Source organism: Amblyomma maculatum, chromosome 11 (genome assembly GCF_055883805.1).
Source record: "Amblyomma maculatum isolate TAMU_Amacu chromosome 11, ASM5588380v1, whole genome shotgun sequence".
Lineage (NCBI taxonomy): Eukaryota > Metazoa > Arthropoda > Arachnida > Ixodida > Ixodidae > Amblyomma > Amblyomma maculatum.
This window is the reverse complement of record NC_139354.1, coordinates 144503592-144527357: the sequence shown is the minus strand read 5'-3', so window position 1 is coordinate 144527357 and position 23766 is coordinate 144503592. Positions and strand designations below refer to the sequence as shown.

The following is a 23766-nucleotide window of genomic DNA, read 5'->3' as shown; positions in this document are numbered from 1 at the left end:
GTCCCGCGAGGAGCAATCTTTCTTGTGTCGCCGTTAGCGCTTTGGCCCCATTGCTCGTTTTATTCGCTCCGCAGTGTGCTTTGTTTCGCCGTGGTAGGCCCTGACATAATTCCCGCTTTCCGTTGGTGTTCTATTGTCGCGCGCATGAACAGCCTGTTCTCAGCGTAGTAGCGCCTTATGTTTCTCTGTTTTGCTTTTTTCTTTATCCGGAATAAACCGGTGTCTTTAAGAGACTGGATTTGTCATTCGTCGGGCGAGACCATGGCTCGCGGCCCCGTTTTTTGAAGGCGAGGCCTTCATATGGCGCCCAACGTGATTTTTTCTCGAGCTTTGGCGTGCCCCGCGAGTGTCGCAACTTTAGTGATAACATTCCATGTTTTCAAGCGTAGCTATGGCGGATAACCTCAACTTACCTGGCGCAAGCGCCCAGTTGAAAGCTGAATTTCCACCTCCCACCTATGCGCGTTCTATGCATGAGCAATTAGGAGATCAGAAATGTGAACCGTCGGATTTTCAAAGCGGAATTATTGGCCTACTGTTCCAGCTACTTGCGCCAAAGGCACAATTTAGAGAAGTGATGGGAAGCGAGCCAGTTTCGTTAACGCCCACTCCCTTGCATCGCGGTAAACATCTCCAGCTAAATTTGCCCGTGCCGAGGTTTGAAGGATACGCCGACAAGAAATCTGTTTGCGATTTTCTTCATGAACTCGATGACTATCAGATGGCAATGGCAATTTCGGACAGTGCTCTGGTCACACGTGTGATTCCTGTAGCTTTAGTAGGTTCCGCAGCAACCTGGAGGCGTAGAAAGCGGCCATTCAGAACAAAACAGGACATTGTACAGCGTTTTCGGGAAGAGTTTTTGCCACTTGACTACGTCATCCGCATCAAGGATGAGCTTTGTGCCAGGAAGCAAGGCAAACACGAGGGTTTGCTCGAGTTTTTGCGCAACTTTCAAGAGCTGCACGAGCGGGCAGATCCTGGAGCTCCGGAACTAGAGAAGGTGGCTCATGCCATACATCGGTGCCATCCGAGGTACCAGCCATACCTCCGGCGCTGCCAGTTCATGGACTTCGAGGACATGGCCAGGGAGGCCTCCTGCATAGAGGCATCTTTTCTCGCGGAGCTCAACTACAAGCCACCTCCCCCAGCGGAGACCTGCCTAGAGCTGTCTTGAGCATGGCTCGGATCATTAGCAGCCTGCAGCGTGATGACCCCCAGCTGCCGTATGGGGGAAGGCGACTTCCACGATGTCGCAATCCCTGGTGCGTCTCCTCCGGTAACTGGCCGACTGCAGGGGGTGGCAGGCCGGACTGGGCCTCCTACGGTGACTGGCCGTCTGTAGGGGGTGGCAGACCGGACTGGGCCTTCTCCAGTGACTGGCCGACTGCTGGGGGTGGCAGTGCGGACTGGGCCTCCTCCGCTGATTGACCGACTACAGGGGGTGGCAGGCCGGACCGGGCCTCCTCCGCTGACTGACCGACTGCAGGGGGTGGCAGGCCGGACCGGGCCTCCTCCGTTTACTGGCCGATTACAGGGGGTGGCAGGCCGGACCAAGCCTCCTCCACTGACTGGCCGAGTGCAGGGGGTGGCAGGCCGGACCGGGCCTCCTCCAGTGACTGGACGAGTGCAGGGGGTAGCAGGCCGGAGCGGGCCTCCTCCGGTGACTGGCCGAGCACAAGGGGTGGCTGGGCGAACCGGGCCTCCTCCGGTGAGTGACCGAGCGCAAGGGGTGGCAGGCCGGACCGGGCCTCCTCCGATGAGTGACCGAGCGCAAGGGGTGGAGGCCAGACCGGGCCTCCTCCGGTGAGTGACCGAGCGCGAGGGGTGGCAGGCCGGACCGGGCCTCCTCCGGTGAGTGACCGAGCGCAAGGGGTGGCAGGCCGGACCGGGCCTCCTCCGGTGAGCGACCGAGCGGAAGGGGTGGCAGGCCGGACCGGGCCTCCTTCGGTGAGTGACAGAGCGCAAGGAGTGGCAGGCCGGATCGGGCATCCTCCGGTGAGTGACCGAGCGCAAGGGGTGGCAGGCCGGACCGGGCCTCCTCCGGTGAGTGGCCGAGCGCAAGGGGGGGCAGGCCGGACGGGGCCACCACCGGTGACTGGCCGACTGCCGGCTGTGGCAGGCCTGAACGGGCCTCTTCTGGCTGCTGCCTGCTACAATGCGGGCGAAGGAGCGTGGCCAACGCAGAGCCTCGTGTTTTGGTCATCTCATCACCCGGCGCCCAGGGTATGGGGCTGCTGCAGACGTCAGCCTAAGCGACGTAAGAGACGAGGAAAGAAGTCGTCTCCTCTGGCCCAGACAGCCCCGGAACCAGAGGTGATTGGCGGCCCCTTGGAACGTGAATCACGGCCACAGGACATCAAGGACCAAACGATAAGCGATTTCCAGTCCCCTTTCCGCCTCCAGGCTGCCCGCCCTGATAATGCACCGTTGGTGGCTGTCAAAATAGCGGGGATAGAAGTTCCCGCTCTACTGGATACAGGCTCCACTGTTTCTGTTTTTGGCAATAAGTTCAAGCGAGCATGCGATTCAAGACATTTGCTGTTACGAGAAGTGACTGTAAAGCTTCGGATGGCGTCGCCACAGATAGCGTCAGCAACTTCTGCAGCCCGTCTAACAGTTACCGTGAATGGTCACAAAATAAGGCAGCGCTTTCTGCATCTTCGCGGACTCTCTTGTCCGGTAATTTTGGGCCGTAACTTCATCTCGAAGGCAGGAATCATTGTCGACCTACATTCAGGCAGCTACCGATACGGCATTAATGCAGAACCACTTAAGTTCATTACAAAGATAACAGAACGTCATTCAAATCTTCTGGTCGCGGATCCCCCCTCAGTCGGAGTGGCAGAAAGTGGTGTTCTCACTGTCCTGCAGTCTTTCACAGGGTCACAAATGGAAAGATCCAGAATCCAGGCGACACTTGAGCCCTTCGCTACCATGTTCACGGAAGCTCATGGAAAATCTAACGTGCTGAGGCACAGGATTGACACCGGCAGCTCCCCCCGATCCGTTTCAACCCCAGGCCATTGAGCGTCCACAAGCGACGACTCCTAGATGCCGCTCTGGCTGAAATGGTGGCTACCTTTGCAGTAAAACCCTCAAAGAGCCCTTGGGCTTTTCCCGTCGTTCTTGCGCCTAAAAAAGACGGCACAGCACGCTTATGTGTCGACTACCGGCGGTTGAACACTGTAACGGTCAGAGATTTGTACCCTTTTCCGTCAGTCGACTCTGTTATGTATACGCTTGGGTCAGCAAAATTCTTCATTACTCTAGACTTTAGCAGGGGTTTTCTACGGGTACCGATTCACCAGAGTGACATTGAAAAAACTCCATTCACTTGCCATCGGGGTTTATTCAAGTTTGTTCGACTGCCTTTCGCTTTATGCAAATCACCTGCTACCTTTCAGCGCGTGATGGATATAGTGCTCGGAGACGCGAAATTGAACTGTGCAATGGCATACATGGACGACGTCGTGGTGTTTTCAGAAAGCCTAGATGAGCATCTGATCCATTTAACCACTGTTTTGCAACGAATGAAGGAGGCAGGCATCACCATTAATCCCCGCAAAGTGCAGTTGGTTTCACGCAGAATCAATCTGCTTGGTTTCATTGTTGAACAGGGCACAGTCCGGCCTGACGAGGAGAAACAGCAGGCCATATTGCAGCTGTCATCGCCAACAAACGTCAAGAGCCTGCAGCGATTCTTGGGCATGGTCGGTTTCTACAGCCACTTTATTCGAAACCGTGCGGACCTGGCAAGACCCCTTCATCAGCTTCTCCGGAAAGGCGCCCGTTGGTCCTGGACAGACACGGCGCAGGAATCGTTTCGGGCGCTGTCAACAGCTATCGCCAATACTGCTCGTCTGCGGCTCCCGGACATAAAACCGGCCCTTTACAGTGCAGACTGATGCGAGTGAGTTTGGAATAGGTGCTGTTTTGCTTCAGGAGCATGAAGGGAAGCTTTGTCCCTTGGCGTTTGCAAGTAGCACTTTCTTATCGCCGGAACGATACTACACGGTAACAGAGAAAGAGTGCTTGCCAATTGTATTTGCGCTAAAAACGTTTGACATATATTTGGATGGGGCAGAGTTTACAATTCAGACCGACCATCAGGCACTGTCTTCGTTGTCAAAGCTGCAAAACACAGCCGGACGCCTAGCCCGCTGGGCGCTTGCTCTTCAGAAATATAACTAAGGGTGGAGTATAAGAAAGGCACCTTCAACAAGGCAGCCGACGCCCTGTCCCGAGCTCCGTTACCTGCAGATGGCGAGCAAGCACCGCAAGTCCTGGTGATCGCAGAAGCCGCTGATGCCTGGGGAACGGTGATTTTCCGTCAACAGCTCCTCGAAGCTCAGCTAAGCGATCCTCAGTGCATCCAAATCCGAAAGGGCCTGGACAGCGCCAACCCTGCTGGAAGCACAGCGCCTACCGGCAGCTATGACTGCTACCTGGAAGCAGGGGATGGACATCTCCTGAGATATATACCCGCTGCCGACACAGATGGTGGTTATTCTCCATTTCGTGTTGTCGTACCAAAGAGCCTCCGCAAGCTCTTTTTACAGTATTTTCACGACACACGCCTTGCAGGCCACAGCGATGACAAGAAAACATATGAAAAGTTGGGTCGCATCGTAACTTGGCCCCGCATGAGAAAGGATGTCGTTGCATACGTCCGTATTTGTCTTGATGCCAAACAGCGAAGGCAAGGGGAGGTAAACCACCGGGCTTTTTGCAACCTGTGGAGAGCCGTTACCCGTGGGAAATTGTTGCCTGCGACGTAATGGGCCCTTATCCTAGATCTGTGAAAGGAAATCACTACTTGCTAGTGGTCACTGATCATTTTTCTAAATGGTTTGAATTATACCCGCTGCGTAAACTGGACTCAAAGGTAGTATAGGATAAACTCCTAGACGCATTCACTCGGTTCTGCTTCCCGGCGCAGCTAATCACTGATAATGCGACGTATTTCACGGGCAGGATATTTGCTGACACCTGCAACGCTCTTGGCGTGCAGCACAAATAGACTACGTCCTGCCATCCTCACGCCAAACATCACAGAGCGGGTCAACAGAAACCTGAAAAACATGCTCGCGGCTTTCACCGAACGTCACAGAGACTGGGATTTGCGAGTGCAGGAGATGGCTTTCGCCACAAGAACCACAGTAAACCGGTCGACTGGCTTTACGCCGGCGGCTGTTTTTTTTGGCCGTGAGCTTCGATTTCCCATTGAACATGCCTTTTCCCATGACTCTGATTTACAGGCTCCCAGTTATTCCAGGTTCACCCAGGATCTCTCCAGTCGTCTCGCTGGAACTCTAAAGGAGGCCAGGGAGAACTTGGACCTCGCCCGCCTGGAGCACTGCGGCCAGTACAACAAGGGCAGACGTCCTTTGCAGTTCGACGTTGGGGTAAAGTACTCCGCCGCTCGCACCCGCTAAGTGATGCCACAAAAGGATTTGCCGCCTCTCTCGCTCCTCGGTGGGCTTGTCCTTTTGTAGTAATAAAGCGTCTTTCGCGGCTCGCTTACATGCTTCGTCATGTGCAGGGTGGCCGGGAGACCGAACCAGTCAACGTCGCCGACCTGAGAAAGTACTACGAGCGGCTAGAAAGTACGTAACGGCACTCGGGTCTACCAGATGTGAACCACCTGGACCATCGTCTGAAGAATGCCACCAATTCAGCGGATTCCTTCAAGCGGGCAGCTCATCAGAACCAGCATTGTTTTTGTACTCCTCCCAGTGCCCTTCTTTGTTTCGTTCTTTGACATCTCGGGAGGTGTCCCATCTTGAAAGGGGGGGAGGAGTGTGTTGCTCCGCAGCCCCTTTAGGTGTTTTAAACTGTGATCGCGTCTTTCTATTTCTATTGTGTTCGCACGGGCAGCACGAGTGCGCCTGAGCAAGCCGATAATCTTGGGGGGCGTGATGTTAGCGGCGACAGACGAGGGTAGATAAGCGCGTCGGAAGCGAGGCGCGGGGCTTTTCTTGCCCCGGCGGAGAGGCCGGCGCGGGGCAACCGGCGATCGTCATGGGCCAGCAGGGTGTGCACGGACGACTGAAAGAAGATCGCCGACGCGAAGATGGAAGCAGTGCCTGCAGGAACAGCCTAGGCGTATTTCTGTGAGTTGCTGTCCCGCGAGGAGCAATCTTTCTTGTGTCGCCGTTAGCGCTTTGGCCCCATTGCTCGTTTTATTCGCTCCGCAGTGTGTTTTGTTTCGCCGCCGTAAGGCCCTGACATTCTTCCCGCTTTCCGTTGGTGTTCTATTGTCGCGCGCATGAACCCCCTGTTCTCCGCGCAGTAGCGCCTTATGTTTCTTTGTTTCGGTTTTCTTTTGTTTATCCGGAATGAACCGGTGTTTTTAGGAGACTGGATTTGTCACTCATCGGCGAGACCATGGCTCGCGGACCCGTTTTTTGAAGGCGAGGCCTTCAGTACTTACAGTGCCTCACCGAAGTCCGCTCGTCCATTTCCCAGGTCGGGCTTCAGCTAAATACCAAGAAATGAAACTGCCGCACATTCATCGCTCGTTTCCGTGGCGATTCAGCGCTTAAAAACCATCGCTTGCTCCGTCAACTTCGTCAGTTCTGATATGAACATAAACACTACCGCGACATTTTATCACCGTGCACGTCAACGCTCGGTAGCGGTAGTACCTCGCAGCTATCGCCTTGAAATTTCGAGGCTTACCGATGCGGCGCCACGGCTGGTCAGTATAGCCACCATAAAACTTACGACGATATCGAGAGTCGCTACTTCTGGCCCGGACGTTTTGCGACCGTCGCCAAATATAGTGCATGCTGTCCGTATTGCCAGCATTGCAAGCTATCAACATCTATTCCTCCTGGTCTCCTACAATCGTTACCTTATCCACTTGTCCCTTTTGACACGTCGCCATTGACGTCATCATCATCATCATCAGCCTGACTATGCCCACTGCATGGCGAATGCCTCTCCCATATTTCTCCACTTAACCCTGTTCTTTGTTAGCTGCATCCACTTGACCCCTGCGAACTTCTTAACCTCATCCGCCCACCTAACTTTCTGCCTCCCCCTGCTACGCTTTCCTTCCTTTGGAATCCCGTTCGTTACCATAAGCGACCATCGGTTATCCTCTCTTCGCAATACATGTCCTGCCCATGCCAATTTCTTCTTAATTTCCACTAGAATGTCAGTAACTTGAGTTATTTCTCTGAACCACTCTGCACGCTTCCTATCTCTTAATGTTACCCCTACCATTTTTCGTTCCATAGCCCTCTGGGTTGTCCTCACCTTAAGCAGAACCCTCTTGGTTAGCATCCACGTTTCAGCCCCATTGACGTCAGGTGGTACCATTTGGGTTGTCACCGCCATTGACGTTCTGACGCGGTATGCGGAAACCACGCCTCTTCGCTCCGCTGTTGCCTCTGAAGTCTCTTATTTTCGTGCGTGCGATAGTCTTGCGCCATTGAGCTCCCCGTAATATCAATAGTTGACCGAGGAAAAGGTATTTATTTTCCAAATCCTTGAGGAAGTACTGCGCACCGCCAACACCGCCGATAAACGTCTCAGACCAGTGGTCTCATGGACCGTTTTCATGGAACCTTGTCCGACATGACATTAATGTATAAAGGTCCTGATCACCGGAAGTGGGACAACGTTTTAGCTTTGGTCACCTACGCCTAAAATTTCACAGTTCAGTGCACTGCTTGTTATTGCCCTTTCTTCTTAGGTTATGACCATCGTCCATCCACGGTATTCGATAATTGCTTTTCTGCATCCACCTCTTCGTCTGTGTCTTTGGGGGATAGTTTTCTACTCGTATGGCCCACTGTCGCCAACTTTCCCGTTTCAACACTGAAGTCACCCAACCAGAACGCAGAGTACACTATGGTCAAACCACGGAACCCCTCCTTCATTCCCGCTGATTAAGTTCCCCTTTGTACACCAGTCCGCCCTATCGGCCCTCACACAGCTCTACAACAAACGCCTCCGGTGAAATATCACGTTGCACCCTTGCATACCGTCGCCATCTGCGTCGACGCTCCGCAAAGGTCGTAAACGTCTCAAGCATAAAGCCCTATGTCCGTCGTTCTTCTAATCAGCGACAAGGATGGACTCTTGCTTGCCGGGGGAATTAGTGTGAGCGCAGGGCTCGAACTTTCACCTTTTTCATATGTATAGTCTCATCACCACCATCGCTCGCGTCTGCTTGAAGCATTAGGCGCTGTTGTCCTGGAAAACAGGCGTTAGTTTAAGCGGTGCCTCACAATACTTTTATTGCGAAAGCAATATTACATTAGGCAGACCCGTTCTCCACTGTAGCTCGTGACCCGTCACGCAGCGCTATGGCCTTCTCATAAAAAAATGTCTCCACCGGGATTCGGACGTCCATCCATCGGATACTCGGATTCCCACCCGAGCATTTTACTGAGCAACGTCCGGGACTTTGTTTTCCGGACATGATATTTATTACACGCGAATATCTACAGAAAGGAAAATGTAAGCATGCTATTTACAAAGCACTCCGCCATTGCTGAGCTGCACTACAGTAAACACAACTCAAAGGCAGGCAAAGATAAACACCGTGTAACCAGCGAAAACTAGTCAGGTTGAAAATCATTTTCTTCATAAATGTCCTTCAGCTGCAGCATCATTCTGCTAAAATGGAACCTAGGTGAAACAACAGGTTTACTGTTCCGATTAAACATACATGTATCCCACATGCTATGAAGTCCAATAAGGAAAAACATTTCATAAGGTTCGTAATCAGATTGAGTGATAGCAAGATACCGCGCACTGTACAAATTTAGAACAAAGTCTTTCTTTAGAGTTCTGTGCAGCACGTCCCAAAAAAGAATTGAGCCTTTGAAATAATGAAACAGTGCTCAGTTGTTTCAGGAACATCACACAGACGGCAGGTTACAGAAGATACAAAATTATTTTTTCTATGGAGCCATTTTTCATCAGGTAGAACTTCGGTGTGCAATTTAAGAAACATGTTTTCTTGCAAAGGAGAAATCTGCAATCTGCGTACCCTCCTTAGCACATCTTGATCCTTAAGACCAAAGTATAAAGAACGGTACAGTGGTGCCGGAAAAAGCATTGCTATCAATGTCTTGAATAGAGAATTGCGCGAAACAGCATATAAGTACTTATTGGAGAACCGTACTGTCAAAAACCGCAGCGAAGCATAAATTTCCTGCACAAATCCTAGTACATATGGGTGGTCAGTAAAATTTGACGAAAATAATAAATTGGGAAGCAAATTCATAAAATTAACTTGTAGGAATGCTCTAGTAATCGGATGTGAACTATAACGAAAGTTGAAGAAAAGGGCAACTATCTCACATACAGGTCCACTAAGCCGAGCCCATTGCACTAACAGGTCTGAATAGGTTATCGCGTCGAATCGGTTCAAAATTTATCAACCAAATAAACTTCGCAAATATTTGGTGAAAACGCTGCACAATGTCTAGCACAGTTGAGAACCTGTAGCACTTAATAAATTTTTGTCACAAGAAACGTGTTGTAGTAGGCCTGAGCCCAAGCGATAATTGAAAGCCGATAGAGGACAAACGTATTAGCAAAACGCTGGATGACTGGAACGCGTTCTTTTCAGTAATGTGCACTTGACATAATTGCATGCAGAGAAACACCCAAATATTTAGGGGCACATAAGATCACTCCACTTCAGCATATTAGGGCGGTGTTAAGCTCTATGGAACAAACCAAAGGCCGGAGCTCTTGGAGTGATTAACTGTGCTCCAGAAAAAAGGCCAAATTGTTCTATGCTGGATATAACTTTTTCTATGCTTGTTTTGGCAGAGCAGAAAGACTCAAGCTAATCCACATATGCAAGCACTTACACCTCATTTCCGAGGAGATGGTAGCCATGGATACTACTGCTACGTCAAACAGTCAAAGGGGCTCCAATTAAAGAGCAAAAAGTAACGGAGACATCGGACAGCCTTGCTTCACAGAAGAGTTTATTGGTAGGGGAGTTGAGAGGTGGCCATTCGCAATTAGGCGAGTCGAACAATTCCTAAAACAACGTTGCACACCCTTTAGTACTACAGAACCAACATTCGCTCACTGCAGAAGAAAAAACAAAAAAAAAATGACGAACTCGATCAAATGGTTTTGCGAGGTCGACCTGAGCAGCAGCATGATTCAAGGATTGTACGCGCAATGTGTATCTTTGAATGGCACGGCCACACAAGCCGCACACCTGGTAAAGGCCAGTGAGAACCGACATCGCGAACTGTAGGCGATTTGATAAAACTTTGTAGACAATCTTGTAATCCACATTTGCCAATGTGATTAGTTCAAAAAATTCCACTGAGCGTAATTTTTCTTCATCAGTACTCCTTGGAATTAAGAGTGTGTGAGATTGTGTAAAAGTCTCGGGAAGGGCTTCTACTTTGAAATTAATCACGAAGATATCTAGTAGGAGAAGAGCAAGAATAGTTTTTAAAGCTTTGTAAAATTCAGAGGAAATGCCATCAGGACCACAGGTTTTTGAGAAGGGTAACAGATAGATTGCCGCTTCAATCTCCTTCTGCGTGAAGGAGCTACTAATTACAGGTTAATCATGGTTTGATAAAGTGATGACCAGGGATGTGAAATGAGAGATAATGTCTGAATTTCTCCCAGTAAGAGTGGCACTACAGAACGTCGAGTAATAACCCACAAATACGGGCGTAACTTCATCCGTACTCGTAATCAATGCGTCATCACGCATTAATCAACTTTGAAATCGCATGTGGACGTTCATAAAACAAAGCTTGCCGCGTCGGGCGTTCGCATTTCAAGACACGCTTGAGACGAGATCAAAGTTAGGCACCCTTGTATCGTTCCGCTTCATGCCTTTGTAATTCACTTTTGACATTAGCAGTTTCATCCGTATAGGAGTCAGGGAATTCACATTTTAGTTAATACAGGTTGCACAAGGTTCTGCTCCTGATGTAGAAAGATTTAATTGAGCCAAGTTCAATTGCAATCGCAGGTACTTCCTGCTTGAGCATTTCTCAAGCAGCAAGTAAGGATAGACTTCCGAAAACAAAAGTTTGCGACTGTGAGCGCACCCGAATGATAAATTCTTGGCCATTTACCAGCGATGAGTTTAACTTCCAAAGTTAGCATTGCGCATAAACTTTGCATGGTCATTGGCTCCGAGCCGGGCCACCAGCATGCAATGATCATAAAACCAAACCGGTATAGTTTCGAATACAAGCCCGCGGGAAACTAATCTAAAAGACATATACATCCGGTCGAGACCAGCGTGAGAATGCCCCTGAATATGTGTGCATGATCTAGAAACACTGCAAGACGCTCCTGTATCTACTAGTCCTGCATCTTCTGTAACACGGAACAAAAGTTCATCGCTCCTGTCACTGCGTGCGTCTGGACTACAAAGATCAATAGGACCGCAGACGCAATTGAAGTCGCCCATTAAAACAAAATGTCGGTCTTAGTCCGATAAGCTAGCTGTGTGTTCAAAGATGCTTATACGCTAAGTCACAGTATTAAAAGCGTAAACGTTAATTATCCGGCATGGCCTCCTAAAGAGATTAATATCGCAACATATCAGCCGGCCATAAACGTCGATATTATAAGATAGACAAGAGCAGGGGAGTGTCTTTCGCAGAAACCGAAAACACCCACCGACAAGCCTACATCATGCGCGACAGCAACATTAAAATGTACCAAAAAGGGCTGCAGCACCCTCTCGGTCTCCACCTTGCTCTCTTTCTTCGTCGCTTGGACTGCCACAATATCTAGACGCCTGTTGTGCAAAAGGCGGAGTAGCTGCATCTGCCTCTGGCGAGACCTAAGGCCTCGTAACTTGAGAGTTGCAAGCACTATCTCTTCAGAGACCGCCATGGTGACAGCACATGTTTTGTCTACATTTCCATTTTCCTGACGAAAGACGGCGAAGCTGCCTCTTAACCACCGCCAGGCGTCTTCAAACGCGAATGCCAAATCTTCCCTTTGTGCTTCGATGCTCGTCCGCAACGGCGCAGCTCGTTGCCAGCATGGTCGTCCTCTTCATTGAATTCGGAGACGCACGGTGCACGGCGTTTCAATACTGGCTGAACTGTGAGAATGGGATGACCAAAAAGAAAGAGAGGTTAAAGCAGCGAAAGTGTGAGAATGCCAGAGGGAACACGCTGAGGCGGACAGAAAACAAGAAGAATAGCTCAGGAAGCGAGCAGAAAGAGAGAAAGAAGAGCTCTAGAAGCAGGCAGAGAAATAAAGATAATTTCTAAAAGAGAGAGATATTCTTCTGAAGAAACTGGCTGAAGTTCAGCGTTTGAAGGGTATCACCGAGCCTCCGGAGGTTACCTTTCCCTATATTAGGAAGTGCAGCGAAACTAGTGATTCGTTGACGACTACAGGTGCTGTGGACACTAGCTCCAGAACTCAGAGTAAGGTTGTGGAAGAGCCCGTTCCTGCAACAAATTTTAGAAATGGAGGACTTAACTAGAGCTAAGATTTTTCAGGAAATTGAGACTGTGCCCTCCGAGACGACAGGTTGCGCTGAAGCTGCGAAGGCAGTTGTCGAGCCAGAAATCTCATTCGCTTGCTGAGCGCCTGAAGATGAAGAGGGATAGGATTGTAGCTCCATATTAAATTGCACGAGGTCTTAGTGAATGAGTGAGCTAGAGGAAGAGCTGCCAAATAACAGCAAGCACGAAAGCTCAGATGGAGCTGAAGCTCAAGACGGTACTCGTCCAAAAATTCAACAGCCGGTTTCGAGCGACGGCTTGACTACTGAGGAGGTTCTTCCCGCTAAGGAAGATGAGGAACCTTTTTTTTTTTAAAGGATTGCGGCAGTGCAGATCCTAAACTCGATGTTTCACAAATGAAAGAAAGCTAGGGCTGCATTTCGATGAAACAAAGTGACGAGAATGAACCTCCAGGGGGAAATAAGCCTTGCTCTAAGAAGGTACGACTGAATGTCGCAAAGAAAACAATGAAATTGAACTAATCAAGGGAGAACAAAGTGATTCTCAACGACACGCTCGATTAAGAGAACCATGGTCTGACTATGGGAGGGAAACCGGAAGAAACGTATCTCGATGCATAGTGCGAAATAAAGTGAAAATGAAAACAAAAAAGAATTCAGCGCTGCCAAGGTAAGTGAAGACAACCGGGCAATGTCCCATAGAAAAACAAGGAGGAAGCGGTTGAAGGACTGGAAGCGCAAGCACAAAGAGTGTAGCACAAGCCGAGAAGGAATGAGACTGCAAAGTAGAAGGGGTCCTAGGCATGCTATCGCTAGTTTGGCCGAGCTTCCGCTCGGGAAGCGCAATAGAAGAGTAAAGAGGGAAGCGAGAACAAATCGCAATTGCAAACGCTCTAGAGTAAACGGAAAAAGACCCGCACTCGCGAGAGGAAGATACACTAGAGTCTAGTAAAAAAACAGAACTCGCGTGACTGAAAAGTGGAAAAGAACTTATCTTTTCCAAACAGGAGGCGCAAGTCGCTTTTTGAAGTAAAGGCGAAAGTAATCTTGAGTTTGCGTACTTCTCATTACAAAGGCTCTGTTTTTCTGCGTTGTTAATTTTCATGTGTATATTGACAACAGTTTTATGTTTGTCAACATCATTGTAATCATGTGTGAATTTTAAGATATATGATTCCAGTTTGTGAAACATGTGCAATTCAAGTACGTTATGTTTGCATTTGCCCCATGTAGTCTGTGAGCGCATTCATGTGCGCCAGATGTCCGTGTGTTTGAGAATATTGTGAGAAAATATTATTTAAGGGTGTAGCCGTGTCACGAAATTGGCGCACATTTTTATTAAGCCTGCGCGGGACGAAGCCCGCGCGGCGCCGCATCGATGTTTCGGCCACTTTCGAGAAACGCCTTCCATCGAGAAAGAGAGCGCGTAGCCTTGTACGCATCGGCCTCACCCACTTTCCCATCACCCTGCAGCGACCATGATTTAATCTGCCAGGAAGCGATCGTCTTCTCTATAGTTTTCAACAGCTCTTCCTTAACACTTCTTTTTGGGCGAGTTGGTTCATTTTTGGAAAACTTTGAAAGAGCGCACACACGTTCTTAGTGGTCGTGTGTGTTTGCGCTCTTCCAAAGTTTTCCAACAACTCTTACGCAATGACGACGCGCTTCTTGGCGGGAGGAAGAGGGAACGCTCCAACAAGCGAAGCTATGTGTGTGTGCGCGCTAGCCTTGGCGCGCCTTAACAGACAGACGTGGTGTGCACATCTAGCGTGTTCATTTTAAGTTTTAAGTTGCATCACTTGAGTCAATATCGACTCCTCGACTCCCGGGGTTCATCCGCTGCTGCGAAGTCCACAGATCTGCGATGGAGCGACGCTCGTCTCACATGGCGATCACACCGTGACTCTCGAGGCGTCGGCCTGCAACAGTGCCCGGTGAACAATTCGGTGCTTGTTATTTGACTCGCTCGTGTATTGCTCTGTGTTGCAAAGCCTCTGTGTTACAATACCTCTGTAGTTGCATGCTTAGTGTTGCTTTTCTGTGAACCTCTAGCCTGTTCATTTTAAGTGTTAGTATGAATTCCTCTGTATCGTCTCTTGCTGTGTATAAAGTGTGTTTTGTTTGTTACTTCTGACTCTGGCTTGAACTGGTGAAAGCTGGGCACCAAACGGCCACCCCCTTCTGTCACTACAAGGTAGATGGATTCTGGCTGAGCTTGCCGCGTATGTCGAGGGCATCTCCTTTGCGACCGGGTGTCTGGGAGTGTGCGCACCATTAAGGACGCATTTTTAATGATTCTCTAATTAATAACGGGTGACACAGTCCTATGCTGAAGCTAGACTAGCGGCCTCTATTTCGACGTAGACGAGGTCTGCAACACCCTGTTAAGCTCATCCCCTCAATTTTGCAGGCCCACTCATCGGAAACGGTTACCTGTGTGCGAAACGCAATCTCTGCTAAGGTCACCTAGGAGCTGAGTTCTATGTTTGGTACATTTTTCATTCCTGAGATGGCCTTCAGCGACAACGGTTCCTGGTTTACATCAACCGATGCTAACGAATTTCGACAGAGGAATGACATCCGACATGTAACAAGTGCTCCATTATATCCTTCTATGAATGGTCAAGCCGAGAGAACGGTTAAAGTGATCTAAGTCACGCTTCGTAAAATTTCAGAAGGAGAGTACTGGACGTCCACTGTGATGGTTCACACAACGCTCGACTGTTCATGCAACAGCTCGTCAGACGCCGGCCCACCTGATGTTTGGTCGTCAGTTTAGGACATCATTCGATTGGAATCATCGAACAAGTGTGCCTGCTGAGGAATGCGAGATACAATCCGCTCCCGTCTACGTGCCAGGACGACCTTTGTTCGCAGTTTCTCCGTTTTACCGAACTGTTTGGCTGCCAGCATTACCAGACAGATTAGGGACCGGTCGTGTGAGATATCGCTGTTTAACGGTGGGCCACGTAAAAGCACGCATGTCGACCACATGCGAAGGCATTTAATTACCGAAGACGAGGGCGGATTTCAGTGAAAAACGTTCTTCGGTTTTCCAAATCAGGCACCACGTGATGTGGCCTACAGCTGCAACTCCACTGACAGGGCTTAACCTGAAGTGACAGACAACTGTGACCCCGCTGTCTTGGTTTCGTCGGAAGTGACAACGTTGACGCTGCCGCTATTGTTAGTGGCGTAATTCCATTCATACCATCTCCTTTCTATAGATCTTCGCGTGGAGGACGGCCTAAAGACATAACTTTTATACTTGTTGAAAAAACGTTGAGAGGGAAGAAGTGTTATATCCTGCCAGTGTACTGCTGGGCGCTTGGTTACGGCGATGAAGAGGGTGCGTGCGAAGAATGTTTTCGTGCGCTCGCTCACTCAGGTCAGGCTAAAGGCAGCAGCCCTGTTCTCAGAATAAATCCTGTATCGGCCTCATCACTGCCGATGTCTTTTACATTACAGTCATTTAGCTGATGAAAGCAGAAATATCCTCCCTTGGCTTGGCATATATACGAAAAATAATATTGACACCGGAAGCACCGGAAACTCATTGATCATCAATTTAGCAAGGTCAATTTAACAATCACCCCTTTTACTGATAGAATAGTTGGTCATTGAGGTTAAGGTCTCGAGGAAGCCGCTGCTGCAAAAACACTTCAATAAGCAATTTTGCGAAATGGGTAAAGACAGTGCGAGCTGTAATTAGCCTCAGCTCTGTTTTATTTCATTTTGCCGAGAGCCATGCATGGGTTATACCGCAGCAAACCATTTATGACGACGCCTAATCTAACTTCAATTCTATAAACTATGTTATCTGAATGAGTCTGTAAGCTCGGCAAAAACCGTAACAAAACGTTCGCATCTCAGACCTGGGCTTGACCAACCTAAGCCGCAGCCAAATTGGTAACTACACTCTACTATGGCAGCAATTGTCTTCTAGTCTTGAATGACAACTGTGGCATTGAGAGAATCACCTTTACTTGCTGCCGGAGATAGATCGACGCTGTACAATTACACTTCTGCTTGTGTAATTCTCCTACGACATTTCAGCCAGTAATGAATATTCTGTTTGAAGATGCTATAATTTTAACTTTTCTCTGGCCCAGACAAAAAGAGCTCGAAGCTATACTGAAATTCCCATAAAATGCTCCCGCCACTTCATCCCGACCCCCGCTAACTTAGAGTGACCCCTCCCTCTGACCCTCCGAATGAGGCCCGATGCTCCTGGAATGACACTGAAGAAGGCATGATTTCGAGCGTTTTTTGGTGCTGCCATGGATGATGCAACATGAAACCTGCTCACAACTTCAGCCAGTCATAATGGCGCTAAGATGGCATATGTGCTGTATTGCTTCAGGTGTATAAGAGAAAGATGGGTCCTTTCGAGTTTGGTAGTCATAGCCTCACATATTTGGAGAGGAAATGTAGCTTGAAAGAAGCAGAATACCTAGCTTTTGTAGCTCTACTAAACAAATTGGGCATTTAATTCAATGTGTACCGATTCACAACTGAGGCTCTTCCCTAGGCGTGGTTACTGCTGTCAGAGTTGCAAACCACCACCGACCCTCAAGCCAGCCGGGTTCTCGTTGTCCAAAATGACCCTAGATAAGGGTATAAAGGCTATCCTTGGGTCTCGTAATTTAAAGCTAGAAAGCCTACCTCCCCTCGCTGCTGGAGTGGAAGCTATGGAAGAGTCTGTTACGCACATGTCTGCTCTTTTTGAAGAGCAGAAAAGAAAAACAATCTCAGTGCAGGAAAATGAAATTAAGGTACTTAGAAAGCAGGCACAGGTACTAGAAAAAAAGGAGGGTGAGAACCAATCTGCTCAGGCTCAGCTTCGGTGGGAAGTGAACGAGCTTGAGTTTAGAAATAGGCAGCTTATTTGAAAATTCATGGGATGCCTTTTGTGCAAGGAGAAAACTTGCACAAAGTGGTAAATGGAGTTGCAGAGCAACTGGAAACGCCACATTTCGTCGAGTATGACATAGCCTTAGTGCACAGGCTTCCCGCACCAAAAGATAATTTCCCGGAATAATCGTGCGTTTCACAAGGGAATCGTGTTTGAACAAAAGGAGCAAGCTAAACGAGAGTCAGTCGCACATCTTCATCCAGGAAAACTGACCCCTCATAACAGAGACCTGCTACAAGCAACGAGGAACTGGCGTAGAGAAAACGATTGGTAAAGTGCGGACACTCGGCGAAAACTGGCCGTAGAAAATGACGCGCGACTTGTTGCGCTGGCGCCGATTGATGGATGGCGGCACCAGCGCGGACATGCGCGGACGCGCGCGCGACGCCACTGGCTGCAGCGGTAGCTCGCCGGAGCAGACGACAGAAAGTTGTCGAAGGGAGCGAGCGGTTGTCTGCTCGTGCCTCGCCGTGCCTGTGCGGCACAGACCGCATATTTCTATCTCTCGTGGGCTGCTACGCTGAACGACTGCGGTTTGGAACGATGTCAAGGTGAGCAACGTCACGCTGGTCGGTGCCAATTAAGTTTCGCAGCTCGTGAATACGTGCGCCGGCTGTTCAGGCATAGAGAAGTTCAGGCGCAGTTCGTGACGCTCAAGCAGTTGACAACCGCGGCGAGGTTTATTGTGTCGTGTTCCTGCAAAACTGAGCTGCATTTTAAACAGTTTATCTCAGCACGCTGGACAAAGTGGCATGTAAAAGGCATCAAGGCACGCCGTTGCACCAACATGGCGTATTAGCCGGCCGGTGCGGCCAGGCCTTATGTGGTTTGTCGAACGGCTAGTTTTCCTAATTGTCGCATTTAACAGGGCGACAGTAAGGTGAGAAATATTGAATTATTGACTTTCTTGTCAAACTGTGCAGTATTTCCGGCAGATTAGCTCAGTATCGCGGCTACTGCGCTTCACAAAGTTGCGCGTGAAGGGCAAGCTAACAGGCATGACAAGGCGTGCTCGCCGCCGCGTGACGTGACATGGCGTGAGGCGGTTTTGCGAACAGCTAGATTTGCTTCTTGTCATGCTTAACAGGGCAACCGCAAGTTAAGAAATGTTTCATTCTTGTCAAACTGTGAGGCATTTCGGGAAGGTTAGCCCAGCACGGCGGTCTGCGCTTTAGAAAGTCGCGTATGAAGGGCAAGCAAACATGGCGTCCTTGCCGGCCGCGGTGAGGCCAGGCCGTGGTTTTGTGAACGGCTAGTTTTGCGTGGTGTCGCGTTGTATTTAAGGGGACGTTAAATTGAGAAATGTTTTATTATGCTGCCAGCTTCATTGCTTCAGCTGTTCAGCGCATTGGACGAATATTGTTAGTTTAGTGGCTGTTATTTCACTCACTGTAGAAATGCATTTTCAATTAGGCTCGGGTAGCCTGCATTTCCTGACCTATACGTTGCAAGAGTAGCTTTTGTATCAATTTTACGAATGACAGATTTTCTGTTTTGGACCATAACTGCTGCTCACTATGTCTTCAGTACGCACCCACATGCACAGATGTCTGCGCGGTGCAGTGGCCTTACATTTCATTACAACCTTCTACATCATGTTCATTAATTTTCCAACAGCACTGCATGGACCCACGGACTGCAGCCGAAGCACGGCAGATGCGATGAGTGAACGGTGTGGCCGTGTGGCCTTCCCCCAAGCGTCAGTACTCCTCTCTGCCTTGAACAATACAAGTTACCCTTGCTAAGGTAGCCGCGACTGGGACTGTGTAGTTTATGCATAATGGCTGTTTTGTTACATATCATCTGCCATAATTCGCAAATCAACGTTATGCTATTTTTGTCTACCTAAATGCTGTTTGTCGCCTTGTGTATTTTTAATTTTCTGTACTGTGCAGATCGCCTAATGCGTGCCAAGATTTGTCAATGCATCCGTCTACATCTGTTGCATCTCTTATGTGTTTCAGTTCAGTTCAGGCGTTCAGTCGTGTCCGACTCTTCGTGACCCTATGGACCATGTCACGCCACGCTTTCCAGTCTCTCACTATCTTCTTAACATCACATAGCTTCATCTGCAATGCCTCGAGAATGCCATCTAACCATCGCGTTCGCTGCCTACCCCTTCTCCGGCGACCCTCAACCTTTCCCAACATCAAATCTTTCTCCAGCGACTCCTCTCTTCTCATCAGATGACCAAAGTAGCTGAGCTTTAACTTTAGAATTTGACCCTCCAATGAGCAGTCAGTGTTTAGGTCGACAATATCGACTGATTTGATCTTCTGGCAGTCCAAAGAACTTTTAAGAGTCTTCGCCAGCACCACAATTCAAACGCGTCAATTCTTCGGCGGTCAGCCTTTTTCACAGTCCAACTCTCGCATCCATACATCACAACTGGAAAGACCATAGCACGGGTTATACGGATCTTGGTTGGCAGACTAATGTCTCTGCTCTTTACTAGGCGGTCAAGGCTAACCATTGCTCTCTTTCCCAGAAGCAGGCGTCTCCTAATTTCATGGCTGCAGTCTCCTTCCGAGGTAATCTTGGCGCCCAAGAACAGAAAATCTGTCACAGCTTCCACTTCTTGTCCATTGATGCTCCAAGACTTGATTGGGCAAGACGCCATGATCTTCGTCTTTTTAATATTCAGTTTAAGACCAAACTTCTCACTCTCTTCTTGTACGCGCATCAGAAGTCTCTTGAGTTCCACTTCACTTTCTGCCATTAAAGTGGTATTATCCGCATATCTAAGGTTGTTGATACGTTTTAAAGCAATCTTCACTCCAGCTGAAGACTCGTCCAGACCGGCCTTCCTCATGATGCACTCTGCATATAGGTTAAATAGGCAGGACGACAGTATGCAGCCTTGCCTCACCCCTTTCTCAATCGGAAACCAATCAGTAAGACCATGCCAAGTTCTGACTGTGGCCTCTTGCCCTTCATAAAGGTTCCTGAGGAGACAGATGAGGTGAATTGGAACTCCCATCTCTTGGAGAGCTTGCCACAATCTGCTGTGATCTACGCAGTCAAACGCTTTCGCATAATCAATAAAGCAGAAGTAAATGGGTTTCTGGAACTCTCTTGCTTTTTCCATGATCCAGCGAAGGTTGGCAATTTGGTCTCTAGTTCCTCTGCCCTTGCGAAACCCAGCTTGCACGTCCGGAAGCTCCCGATCCACATACTGCTGCAGCCTACCTTGCAGGATTTTTAACATCACCTTGCTAGCATGCGAAATAAGCGCGATCGTGTGGTAGTTGGAACAATCTTTGGCACTGCCTTTCTTTGGAATGGGGATGTAAACTGACCTCCTCCAATCCTGTGGCCACTGCAGGGTTGTCCAAATCTTTTGACATAATGTATGCAGTGTGTTAACAGCGTCGTGGTTGAGGTTTTGAAGCAACTCAGCTGGAATACCATCAATTCCGCTAGCTTTGTTCTTAGCAAGGCTGGCTAAGGCCCATTCAACTTCACTCTTCAGGATGCCCGGCTCGAGATCAGTAATCACAACCGTCCTATGTTGGGTTTGCACATCCGGGTCCTTCTTGTACAGTTCTTCTGTGTATTCCTGCCACCTCTTCTTTATCTCTGAGGCTTCAGTGAGGTCCTTGCCTCGTTTGTCCTTTATCACGCCCAGCTTAGCACAGAAGCTTCCTTTGATATCTTTGATTTTCTTATACAGAGCTCGTGTGTTCCTTAATTGGCTGTTGTCCTCAACTGCTTGACACTGTATGTTCAGGAAGGCATTCTTATCTCTCCTTGCTATTTTCTGAAAATCCGCATTGAGAACCTTGTATCTTTCTCTTTTCCCCATACCTTTTGCCATCCTCCTTTCCTCAGCTATTTGCAAAGCCTCTTCTGATAACCAGTTTGCTTTTTTGCATTTCTTTTGCTTTGGAACTACCTTAGTAGCAACTTCTTGTATTATATCACGAACATCAGTCCACATCTCTTCGGGCTTATGTGTTTATATGCCGAAAAATAGATGTGCATTTCACAAAGCACTTGGCGTTTTTTTTGCAATAGTGTTTTGCAAAGGCTGTGGCGCAGCTGCGTTGATGGCCAGTTTAGAGAACTGGGAATCTATTTTTCATGTTGTTATACATGCTGAAAATAGATAGAAACACTAGCAGGCCATGAAAAACAAAATAATGCGCCGAGAGGGCAGGGAAGGGCGCAGCGCATGCTAGCATTTAAATTTCGCGCCTTTCAGCAAGACCGGAAGTAGTTGCCGCCGACCACATTGTGCGCTACAGTCATATGGGCCGCTGGGCCCTATGGGAGTGTCCGCTCTTTACCAATCTCTTTCGCTTTAGAACTGGGTCAACGAGTAGTTCAGTTCAGGCGTTCAGTCGTGTCCGACTCTTCGTGACCCTATGGACCATGTCACGCCACGCTTTCCGGTCTCTCACTATCTTCTTAACATCACATAGCTTCATCTGCAATGCCTCGAGAATGCCATCTAACCATCGCGTTCGCTGCCTACCCCTTCTCCGGCTACCCTCAACCTTTCCCAACATCAAATCTTTCTCCAGCGACTCCTCTCTTCTCATCAGATGACCAAAGTAGCTGAGCTTTAACTTTAGAATTTGACCCTCCAATGAGCAGTCAGGGTTTATGGTCGACAATATCGACTGATTTGATCTTCTGGCAGTCCAAGGAACTCTTAAGAGTCTTCGCCAGCACCACAATTCAAACGCGTCAATTCTTCGGCGGTCAGCCTTTTTCACAGTCCAACTCTCGCATCCATACATCACAACTGGAAAGACCATAGCACGGGAAAGACCATAGCGCCCGTCTCGGCTGCGGGAGGTGGTCAGTTCGAAACCCACCGCCGGACACCCACCGGTAAAAATGGGTACAAGCGTCCCCCGGCCTGGTGCTCGGCTTTTACAGGGGTGTGCGTTTGGGAGAAGCTCCGTAAACCCCGCTGCGCGCCCCTCCTCCGCAGTGGGCCCAAACCCAGTTTCGAACCTCGCAGCCTGCAAAGGTGGTTCTGTTTGTCTTGCAAAGGTACTTCCTTTGACCCTCACCTGAAGTGCTCCCTTAGAGCCTCAGCTGCAGCAGTCATAAAAAAACAAAACGAAAAAAAAGGGCCACATAATTGGCTGTTGCCGCTCAAGGCGGACTTATTGTTGTCCGATGGAGGAACGAATCACTGCCACATCGGCGCAACTATTTCGGCCGTGACCCCTTTTCCCAAGCATTTCACCCCAGAAGAGCCGAGCACCAGGCCGGGGGAAAGCTTGTACCCTTTTAAAAACCGGTGGGTACCCGGCGGAACCAGGGATCGAACCCGGCACCTCCCGAATGCGAGGCGAATGCTCTACGACGGGCGCTATGGGTCAACGAAGCTGGGCTTAAATATGTGTGGCATGCGCATGAAAAGGTTCGTTTAAGAATGTCTGCCGGGGCAAACGCAATAGAGGGTTTACAAAAGTAAGTCTGGCAACCATGAGCGGCAAGCTGATCCCGCGCTGGCAGCCATATTTTGTTCGCTCCGTCCGTTCGCTTTGGTGCGCTTCGTGTCCGTCTGTCAGCGCCTGCCGTTCTGTTCGCGCTTTTCATGTTGTAACGTAGTGTGCTGTGCTCGGACCCCTCTTCTGTTCCTGGCGGTGTCTGTTAGTGAAGCCAAGAAGCGTATTTGACAGCCGAGGTGTAGCGGTTACGAACGCTCTACGAATCGTGCATGGGCCCCTCGTCGATCCGCGCAGCGTCATCCGTATCCAGGTACCGTATCTAGAGTTTTGTAATGTCCAGATTTTTTTTGTCTGTGCGTCTTTGCCGCCTACTTTAACGACTGTGAGAGACGATCGCGAGTTTGCTTGGTTTGCGCATCACCGTCGCTCATCCCACTGCTACCAGTGGGATACTAGTTGGTGAAATGAGCGAGGATGCAATTTGTTTTCAGATGAAAGAATCGTGTGCAATTTGGCGTAAGTCTTAATGGCGTTTAGCACTTTCCTGCCTATGCCGTCGACGCAGTTATTGGCACGGGTCTCAGAAATAATCGGAAGCTGCGTAAAAAAAAAGAAAAATGTGTCATGGTAATTTCTGCTTCCAGTGAGTGAAGATTGATTGGTGTGCAATAGGCGGTGATGAGATAATAAAATATTTGTAACTAATTGACCAATTGATGAAATAAAGCAACAAAAAAGAAAAAAAAATTGAAATTGAGAGTTTAAAGGTGACACAATCCTCATAAGAAAAAACCAGTACTTGGTTATGCTAATGAAGAAAATTTAGAATGTGTAATTGATAATTTGAAGAATGTGTTCAAAGATGTCAAGTTGCTCAGAATGGAAAGGCAATTGTTGCTGACCCTGATTATTGGTGTATAAAAATATAAAAATTTAAATTAAATAAAGAAACAAATAATCGGAATAGAAAGTAAAAGCTAAAAATTCGAAAAGGG

The 23766-nt window shown here is 48.8% G+C and overlaps 1 pseudogene; it reads right to left on the bottom strand.

The window, feature by feature from the left end:
* Positions 1 to 1520: 1520 nt before the first annotated feature.
* Positions 1521 to 23766, bottom strand: part of LOC146175118 (uncharacterized) — a 28759-nt pseudogene continuing 6513 nt past the window's right edge.